The sequence below is a fragment of the Dasypus novemcinctus genome, chromosome 21 (genome assembly GCF_030445035.2).
Source record: "Dasypus novemcinctus isolate mDasNov1 chromosome 21, mDasNov1.1.hap2, whole genome shotgun sequence".
In the NCBI taxonomy this organism is placed as follows: Eukaryota; Metazoa; Chordata; class Mammalia; order Cingulata; family Dasypodidae; genus Dasypus; species Dasypus novemcinctus.
The window spans coordinates 8,632,754-8,642,085 of record NC_080693.1 but is presented as its reverse complement, the minus strand read 5'-3'; positions in this window follow the sequence as shown (position 1 = coordinate 8,642,085).

The following is a 9,332-nucleotide window of genomic DNA, read 5'->3' as shown; positions in this document are numbered from 1 at the left end:
TATGTCACTCCTGGGTGGACTGTGCTTTTTGTTCATGTGGGGCAGCTTTCCTTAGGGGGTGCACTCCTTGCACGTGGGACTTCCCTTCATGGGGCATACCCCTGCATGACCCAGCACTCTTTCAGCACGGCAGCACTGCATGTGGGCCAGCTCACCACATGGGTCAGGAGGCCCTGGGTTTGAACCCTGGACCTCCCATATGGTAGGTGAACACTCTATCAGTTGAGCCAAATCTGCTCCCCTTGGTAATATCCTTTAAAGTCCAAAAGTGAGAGTCCTCCAACCTTGTTCTTTTTTCAAGTCATTTTTTATCTATTCAGGGACACTTTCCCTTCCAAACAAATGTGATAATTGGTTTTTCCATCTCTGCAAAAAAAAAAAACTTTTATTGGGATTGCACTGAATATGTAATTCTGTTTGGGTAGAATTGACATCTTAATGATATTTAGCCTTCCAGTCCAGGAACAAAGGCTGTCCATTTATTTAAGCCTTCTTTGGTTTCTTTTTTCAATGTGTTGGAGTTTACTGAATATGGGCCCTTTATATCTTTGCTTAATTTTATTCCTAAATTTTTATTTTAGTTACTATTATAAATGGATTTTTTTTCTGATTTCCTTCTCAGATTGCACACCAGTAATGTATAGAAGCGCTATTCATTTTTGCATGTTAATCTTGTATCCTGACACTTTGCCAAACTTGTCTATTAGGTCTAGTAGCTTTGTTATGGATTTTTCAGGAGATTCTAGGTATACAATCATATCCTCAGTGAATAGTGGAAGTTTTACTTCTTCCTTACTTATTTGGATGCCTTTTATTTCTCTATCTAGCCTAATTGTTCTAGCTTGAATTTCTAGTACAATATTGAATAACAATAGTGACAGTGGGCATCCTTATCTTGTTCCTGATCTCAGCAGGAAAGCTTTCTACTGCTGCAATCAGCTCACAATAGGAAGCATCTGCAACATCTACAATAAGGTAACATTTACAATAACAGGAAGAAATTGCAACATCATCTATAATAACAGGAAGCAACAAATAGGTACGCCAGTTTCCCATAACATTCTACCTTTCACCATTGAGTACCATGCTAGCTGTAGGATTTTCTTATATGCATTTTACCATATTGGGAAAGCTTCTTTCTATTCTTATCTTTTGGGAGTTTTTATCAAGAAAGGTATTTTGACAAATGCCTTTTCTGCATCAGTCGAGAAAATCATGTGATTTTTCCTCTTCAGTTTATCAATGTGGTTTATTATATTAATTGATTTTCTTGTGTTGAACCACCCTTGCATACCTGGGATAAAACCGATTTGCTTGTGGCGATAATTCTCTTAATGTGATTTTTTATTTGGTTTGCAAGTATTTCGTTGAAGACTTTTTACACTTACATTCATTAGAGTATTGGACTATAATTTTCTTTTTTGTGGTATCTTTATCTGGTTTTGATATTCGGGTGATGTTGGCTTCATAGAATCAGTTTGGTAGCATTTTTTCCTGTTCAATTTTTTTGGAAAGCTTGAGCAAGTTTGGTATTAGATCATCTTTGAATGACTGGAAGAATTCACCTGTGAAGACATCTGATCCTGAACTTTTCATCTTTGGGAGGTTTTGTTTTTTTTTAAGATTTATTATTTATTTCCCACCCCTCCTCCCCAGTTGTCTGCTCTCTGTGTCCATTCACTGTGTATTCTTCTGTGTCTGCTTCTATTCTTGTCAGCAGCACCGGGAATCTGAGTCTCTTTTTATTGTGGCATCTTGTTGCGTCAGCTCTCCGTGTGTGCAACATCACTCCTGGGCAGGCTGTACTTTTCTGTATAGGCGGCTCTCGTGATGGGGTGTACTCCTTGTGAGTGGAGCTCCCCTATGCTGGGGACACCCCTGTGTGGCATGGCACTCCTTGCGCACATCAGCACTGCATGTGGGCCAGCTCATCACATGGGTCAGGAGGCCCTGGGTTTGAACCCTGGGCCTCCCATGTGGTAGGCAGATGCTGTATCAGTTGAGCCAAATCCACATCCCTTTGGGAGGTTTTTGATGACTGTTTCAATCTTTTTACTTGTGATTGGTTTGTTGCGATCTCCTATTTTCTCTAGAGTCAATGGAGGTCAGGGGTTCTTATCTTTTCTGTTCCACAGACCCCTTTGCCAGTTAGGTGAAAGCCATGAATCTCAGAATGTAGCAGCAGAGTTTTTGACCCTTAACATGGGCATGTCTTTAAATTAAAATTTAGGGCGGTGGACTTGGCCCAGTGGTTAGGGCATCCATCTACCACATGGGAGGTCCGTTGTTCAAACCCCAGGCCTCCTTGACCCGTGTGGAGCTGGCCCATGTGCAGTGCTGATGCATGGAAGGAGTTCCCTGCCATGCAGGGGTTTCCCCCGGGTAGGGGAGCTCCACGCGCAAGGAGTGCACCCTGTAAGGAGAGCCGCCCAGTGCGAAAGAAAGTGCAGCCTGCCCAGGAATGGTGCCACACACACGGAGAACTGACACAACAAGATGATGCAACAAAAAGAAACACAGATTCCCGTGCCGCTGACAACAGCAGAAGCGGACAAAGAAGATGCAGCAAATAGACACAGAGAACAGAAAACTGGGATGGGGAGGAGGGGAGAGAAATAAATAAATAAATAAATAAATAAATAAATAAATAAATAAATAACTCTAAAAAATAAAAATAAATTAAAATTTAGGATTATTCAAAATTCCTTCAAGCTTATCGAGTCCCTGTAATCCTCCCACGGACCCTTGTGGGAATGTCGAACCCTTGTTCAGAACCCCTAGAATAGGTTTGTGTGTTTTCTAGGAATTTGCCCATCTCATCTACATTGTCTCATTTTTTGCACACGGTAGTTCATAGCATCCTTTTTCGGTCTCTCATTTCTGCAGGGTCCATGGTAATGTGTCCTTCTCATTTCTGATTTTATATATTTGCATCTTTTTAAATTATTGCTCTCCCTCAGGATTTGTCAAATTTGTTGAACTTCTCGAAGAACCAAGTTTTCATTTTTCTTTTTGTTGATTCTCCCTATTGCATTCATTCATTCATTCATTCATTCCATATCCCCCTCCTTACAGGCTGCTTGCTGTCTGCTCTCTGTGTCCATTCACTGTGTGGTCTTCTGTGTCTGTATTTATTTTTTATTTATTTCCTCCCCCCCCCCCGCTCCCCTTTGTGGCTTGCCTGTTTTCTGGTATCTGTGTCCATTCACTGTGTGCTCTTCTGTGTTTGTTTCTTTCTTGTCTCCCTTTTATGTTGTGTCACCTTGCTGTGTCAGGTCTCCATGGCACTTGCGGGCAGCAGCACTCCACGGTGCTTGCAGGCTGGCAGCACTCTGCGGTGCCAGAGCCAGCGGCTCACCACAGAGTATGGGGGAGCCTGCCTTCATAAGGAGGCCCCAGGATGAGAACCCAGAGCCCCCCATATGGTAGATGGGAGCCCAACAGATTGAGCCACAGCTGCTTCCCATTCCCTATGGGTTTTTTTGTTCTTGATTTCATTTATTTCTGCTCTGATCTTTACTATTTCTTTTCTTCAGCTTGGTTTAGGATTAGGTTGCTGTTCTTTTTCTAGTTCCTCCAGATGTGCAGTTAGTTCAATTTTAGCTCTGATTTTCTGTTTGTTTGTTTGTTTTAGGTACCAGAGCTGGAGATTGACACCTGTACCCTGTATGTGAGAAGCGGGTGCACAACCACTTGAGCTTCAACTGCTTCCTTATTTCTTCTTTTTTAATATAAGCATTGCAGGCTGTAAATTTCTCTCTTAGCAGTGTCTTTGTGATGTCCCACAGGTTTTGATATGTTTTGTTCTCATTTTCATTCAACTTCCAAATATTTTCTTCCATTGCGCTGGCTGCTTTATTGACCAGGTCCTCTTAAGCACAAATGACTTGATTATGAGGATGTTCCCTTTATCTATTTTTTCTTTCATTGCATGTGCTTTCAGTGTGAGTCTAAGAAACAGTTGCCCAGAACAATATCGGAAGATCCTTCCCCAAGTTTTCTTCTGTGAGTTTTATGGTCCTGGTTCATATCTTCAGGTCTTTGTTCATTTTCAATTAATTTTTGTTTAAGGTGTTAGATAGGGGTAAGATTAGTAAGAAGGTGAAAAAGAAACCGACTGAAGGGAAAAATTTTGGAAATCACATATTTAATAAAGGTTTAATATCCATGATATATAAAGAGATTCTATAGCGCCACACTAAAATGACAAATCACCCAAGTTAAAAATGGGTAAAAGACTTAATTTAACCAACTTTATAAAGATCCTACACACGTACAAAGTGTTGATAATAGGGAAGCAATTAGTTAAGATGTGAAGGATCTTTTGGGATTAAGCTTTCCTTCTGTCACCCAAGAGAAAAAAAAAGCATGTCCTGATATAAAGGACACATACATCGATGGTCATAATATCCCAAACTCGAAGGACCAAAATATCCACCAAGAGGAACATGAATAAACCTTTTGTAATATAGTCATTGAAAGTCAAAGGACACAATGATAAAAAATGAGAGAACTGCTGATCTACCAAATATGAATGATTCTGAAACAATATTAGGGCAAAAAGATGCATGTGCCAAAATGTAAATTCCAATTTATTTCATTTTTATGGCTTTGAAGATGTGGCAAACCTGGTTTATGATAATAGAAAATCAGAACATGGGTGAATGTGTTGGGGGGTATGTAATGAGTGAAGGGCATAGGGATTATTTTCCAGATTAATGGAAATGATTCATATCTTGATAGGGTCATTAGTACTGTAGGGACAGGGGATGACACTTTTAAAAATATGACAAAACATGCAATTAAGATCAGTGCATTTCACTATTTAAAATTTTTACATCAATTTTAAAAACCAGAGAGATAGAGAGAAAAATATTCATAAGAATATATAGAGTTACACTCATTTATGGGATCTCTACACATGGCTCTTCTGCCCCTTTACTTGAACCTATATTTAGCACTATATTTGATAAATATATGTCCAAGAGACTTAAACCTTTGGTCCATCCATGTGTCGGTTGAGCCCTGAATTACAGAAGCATTGCAACACCTACTCTCCAATTCATTGGACTCACCCAGGGCAACTAACCAGGAGGTGATGATGGATAATGTCCATCCCCATGAACAGAAAGTGTCTTTTGAATGATCCTTGGGAATCTGTGAGAGGTGGGGAAGGAGCCCAGTGACACTAGTCCAGACCTCACGTTCCACAGCCTCCAGGGGGACTGAGGCACGTGTCAATATTCACCAGCATTCTGTTTTGTTTCTTACTTTGGTTCAGACTTGTGCAGTCTGTTATAAGCCAACTTTTTATAAGACATGAAGAGCAGCTTGCAGACAGACACAGTAGCTACACTGACTGACAAGCAAAGTCAACTTCTTGATAAGATGAGTGCTGCTCACAAGAGGTAAGCAGAGAGTAAGTGATCTTTAGGGGATGCTAGGCTAGACTAAGTGACTTTATTTATTTTTTAAAGGATGTATTTTATTTCTTTCTCTCCGCCCCCCCTCCCCCATTGTCTGCTTTCTGTGTCCATTTGCTGCATGTTCTTCTGTGTCCACTTGCATTCTTGACAGGCAGCACCTGGAAACTGTGTCTCTTTTTTTTCCATCATCTTGCTGGGTCAGCTCTGCATGTGTGTGGTGCCGTTCCTGGGCGGTCTGTGCTTTTTTCACATGGGGGAGCTCTCCTTGCAGGGCACACTCCTTGCATGTGGGGCACCACTAAGCGGGGGAAGCCTTGTGTGGCAGGGCATTTCTTGTGCACAGCAGCACTGCACATGGACCAGCTCACCACATGGGCCAGGAAGTGCTGGATATCAAACCCTGGACCTTCCATATGGTAGGTGGATGCTCTATCAGTTGAGCCATGTCTCCTTCCCAAGAAAGTGACTTTAAAAATGTTCAACCTTATTGACACCTACAGAAAGGCTAAGGGAACAACAGCAGTGTTGATGGAGGAATTAACTTCACTGGTCCTAGAACTACAGGAAGAGAGATCCAGATGTTCCAGACAAGAAGAGATGAAGAAGATGCTGAAAACAGTGGAGTCTCAAGAAGAGGTCATGAAAACCACCAGAACATCAGGCACTTTTCCAAATTAAATTTGTTTGAAATCCCTTCCACTCCCTGATGTTCCCGCCTCCAGCAGTGGGCCTGGGTTGTTCTTAAAGCAGCACTGAGCTTCTGCTCCACTCAGGTCTGCAGAGCCAAAAGCCAGGAACGACCCTCTCCAATTCTATCTGAGAGTCTTTGAGGCCAGTGGATCAACAGAACTTCTCCCATGGGCTGGAGATCTTCTACCTTCACCTCCTGGACACACACGTGATTTCCTCCTTGGTCAATTCTTCCCTCAAGCACACATAATTTGAACTTGAGGAACACACCAGAAATATGTGACTTTCTCATTATGAAATCTCAACATGAAAGGACCTAGTACGACTGATGAGATGGTTAATATAATTAAGAAACTATTCAAGAGACTTAGCTCACTGTTTATATAAGATCATTTGCATGTTTATTAACCTTATATTTATGATTTAAATTTTTGTTCCTTTTATAAGTGTAAATTTTCTTTTATTTGTTCTCATTTACATTATATTTAGGGATTGCCTCCGTGGACATGACCTGGTCTGAGATCCACAGAAAGCTTCAAACTGTCATAGTTGGGTTCATGCTGCCCTTTCTAGGGATGAGAAAATATGCTGTTCCTGTGGCGAGTCCTGCAGAGGTGAGTACTGGGGCTCCCCCTTCTGCTGGTTTTCAGGAAAACCATGTCATGAATGGCAAAGGCTGTGAGGTTGTCTGTGTAATGGTGCATGCAGTAACCACTACATGCATATGGACACAGACATGTATATGTACATACAAATACACACATATGAAGTTACATATGCATATCCTTTCATTATAACCAATATTCCCTTATCTCCCTGATGGCCATAACATTTTTTCCCAAAGTCCTCTATGAGTTTTTCTCTTTTCATCACTCCCTTTTTTAGTATGCATGTTTGATCTCTATGTTTCCTACTACAAATCTCCTCAAATATCTAGTGTTCCTGGTTGCTTACTCACACTTAGCTACTAGAGGTATACACCTGTCTAAGAAACTCTGTGTGTTTAATTACATTTTAAACAAAAAAGACCTCTACCATTTGTAGTACTTTGTGTCTGGTTTTCTTCATATAGGAAAATGGTTTTATTGTGATGATTTTCTAATTAGAGGAGTTGTAGGTTTATATAAATTCATGAAAAGTACAAATTTCCCATATCGCCCCCTCTTGTTGACACTTTGCATTCGTGTGCTACTTCTAGTGCGATGGAGGAACAATATTAAAATATTACTGCTAAGTAAAGCCTGTAGTTTTCATTAGTTATATTTCCCCCTATTCCACCCTATTGCTAGTTCCTGTAATAGGGATGTGCATTCACTATATTTCCTGAAGGAACACTCTTATATTTGTACTTTTAACCACAGTCATCCCCCACACATGGTTCACTGTGTTATACCCATGTTCTACCCTCTACCTTTCCTTCCAGTGATACACATGACCAAAACCTTCCCCTTTAAACACATGTACATGTGTAATTCAGTGCTGTCAATAACATTCATGATAAAGTGCTCCCATCACCTCTATCCATTTCCAAAGATTTGCAATCAACCTGATGAAAAATTCTGCACAATTAAGTGTTAATTCCCCATTTTTACACTCCTTCCATCTCCGAGTAACCTATATATAAGTGTAGATCATAACCTTATGAGCTAGTGTTTTGTAATTACTTGATATGAGTGCAATCATATCTTTTTGTGCCTGGCTTACACAAAAGAAACTCCATAATGTGACATGAGTATGGTCTTCATTCTTTCTTACATCTAAATTGCATTCCTATATATATATATATATGTATATCACCTTTTGTTTATCCATTCATCGGTTGATGGACACTTGTCTCCATCCTTTGGTAACTGTGAATAAAGCCACTATGAACATCGGTGAGCAAATGTCTGCTCACCTCCCATCTTACAGTTCCTCTGATTAAGAACCCAGGAGTATGATTGCTCGACCACATAACAAGTCTATCCTTAGCTTCCTGAGAAATTGCAAAGGTGTCTTCCATAGGGGCTACCCCATTTTACATTGCACAAGCAGTGTATGACTGTTTGTCTTCCTCCACATCCTTCCCAACAATTCCAAGTTTTCTGGTTGTTGTTTTTTTTTTTTTTTTTTTAGTAATTTTTTTTATTGACTTTGTAATAATATTACACTAAAAATATATATGTGAGGTCCCATTCAACCCCACCCCCCCCACCCCCCCTCTTCCCCCCGCCAACAACACTCGTTTCCATCATCATGACACATCCATTGGATTTGGTAAGTACATCTTTGGTCACCTCTGCACCTCATAGACAATGGTTCACATCATGGCCCATACTCTCCTCCATTCCATCCAGTGGGCCCTGTGAGGATTTACAATGTCCGGTGATTACCTCTGAAGCACCATCCAGGGCAGCTCCATGTCCCAAAGATGCCTCCACCTCTCATCTCTTCCTGCCTTTCCCCATACCCATCGTCCACCATGTCCACTTTTCCAAATCCAATGCCACCTCTTCTATGTGGACATTGGATTGGTTGTGTCCATTGCACCTCTATGTCAAGAGGAGGCTCAGATTCCACATGGATGCTGGATGCAATCCTCCCATTTTCAGTTGTAATCACTCTAGGCTCCATGGTGTGGTGGTTGTCCTTCTTCAACTCCATCTTAGCTGAGTGTGGTAAGTCCAATAGATCAGATTGTAGGTGCTGGAGTTTGTTGAGGCTCAGGACCTGGCTATCACATTGTCAGTCCAGAGATTCAAATCCCCTAAATATATCTTAAACCCCAACATTAACTGCACCTCCAGCACATTAGCATGAAAGTCTTATGAAGGGAGATCCCATCTGAGTCCAGATTCATTACACATAAACACCATTTCCAAAGTGGGGCCATCTGCCCTGGTAGTTAAGCCCATCGGCCATGACCATAACTCCCATGGGTCTCTTTAGCCCTCAAAGGAACCAATATCTGGGGGTTGTATCTGCTTTATCTGTCTCTCTGACTCTGCTCAGTTGTGCATGAGGGCAATCCTTCTGCCAGCCTCCAGACTCTTTTTTAGAAACTCGTAGCCATATAAACTCATTTCTCCTTTCCATTTCCCCCTTACTTTAGGTCAAACAGCATTTTAAAGTCATGGTATTTTATGTATACGTGGCTATTCTGCTGATCCGCATTGAACCTTCCGTATAAGGTCATTTTCCAGTTGCATCATCAGTTGGTAGTTGATAGTGGTCCCT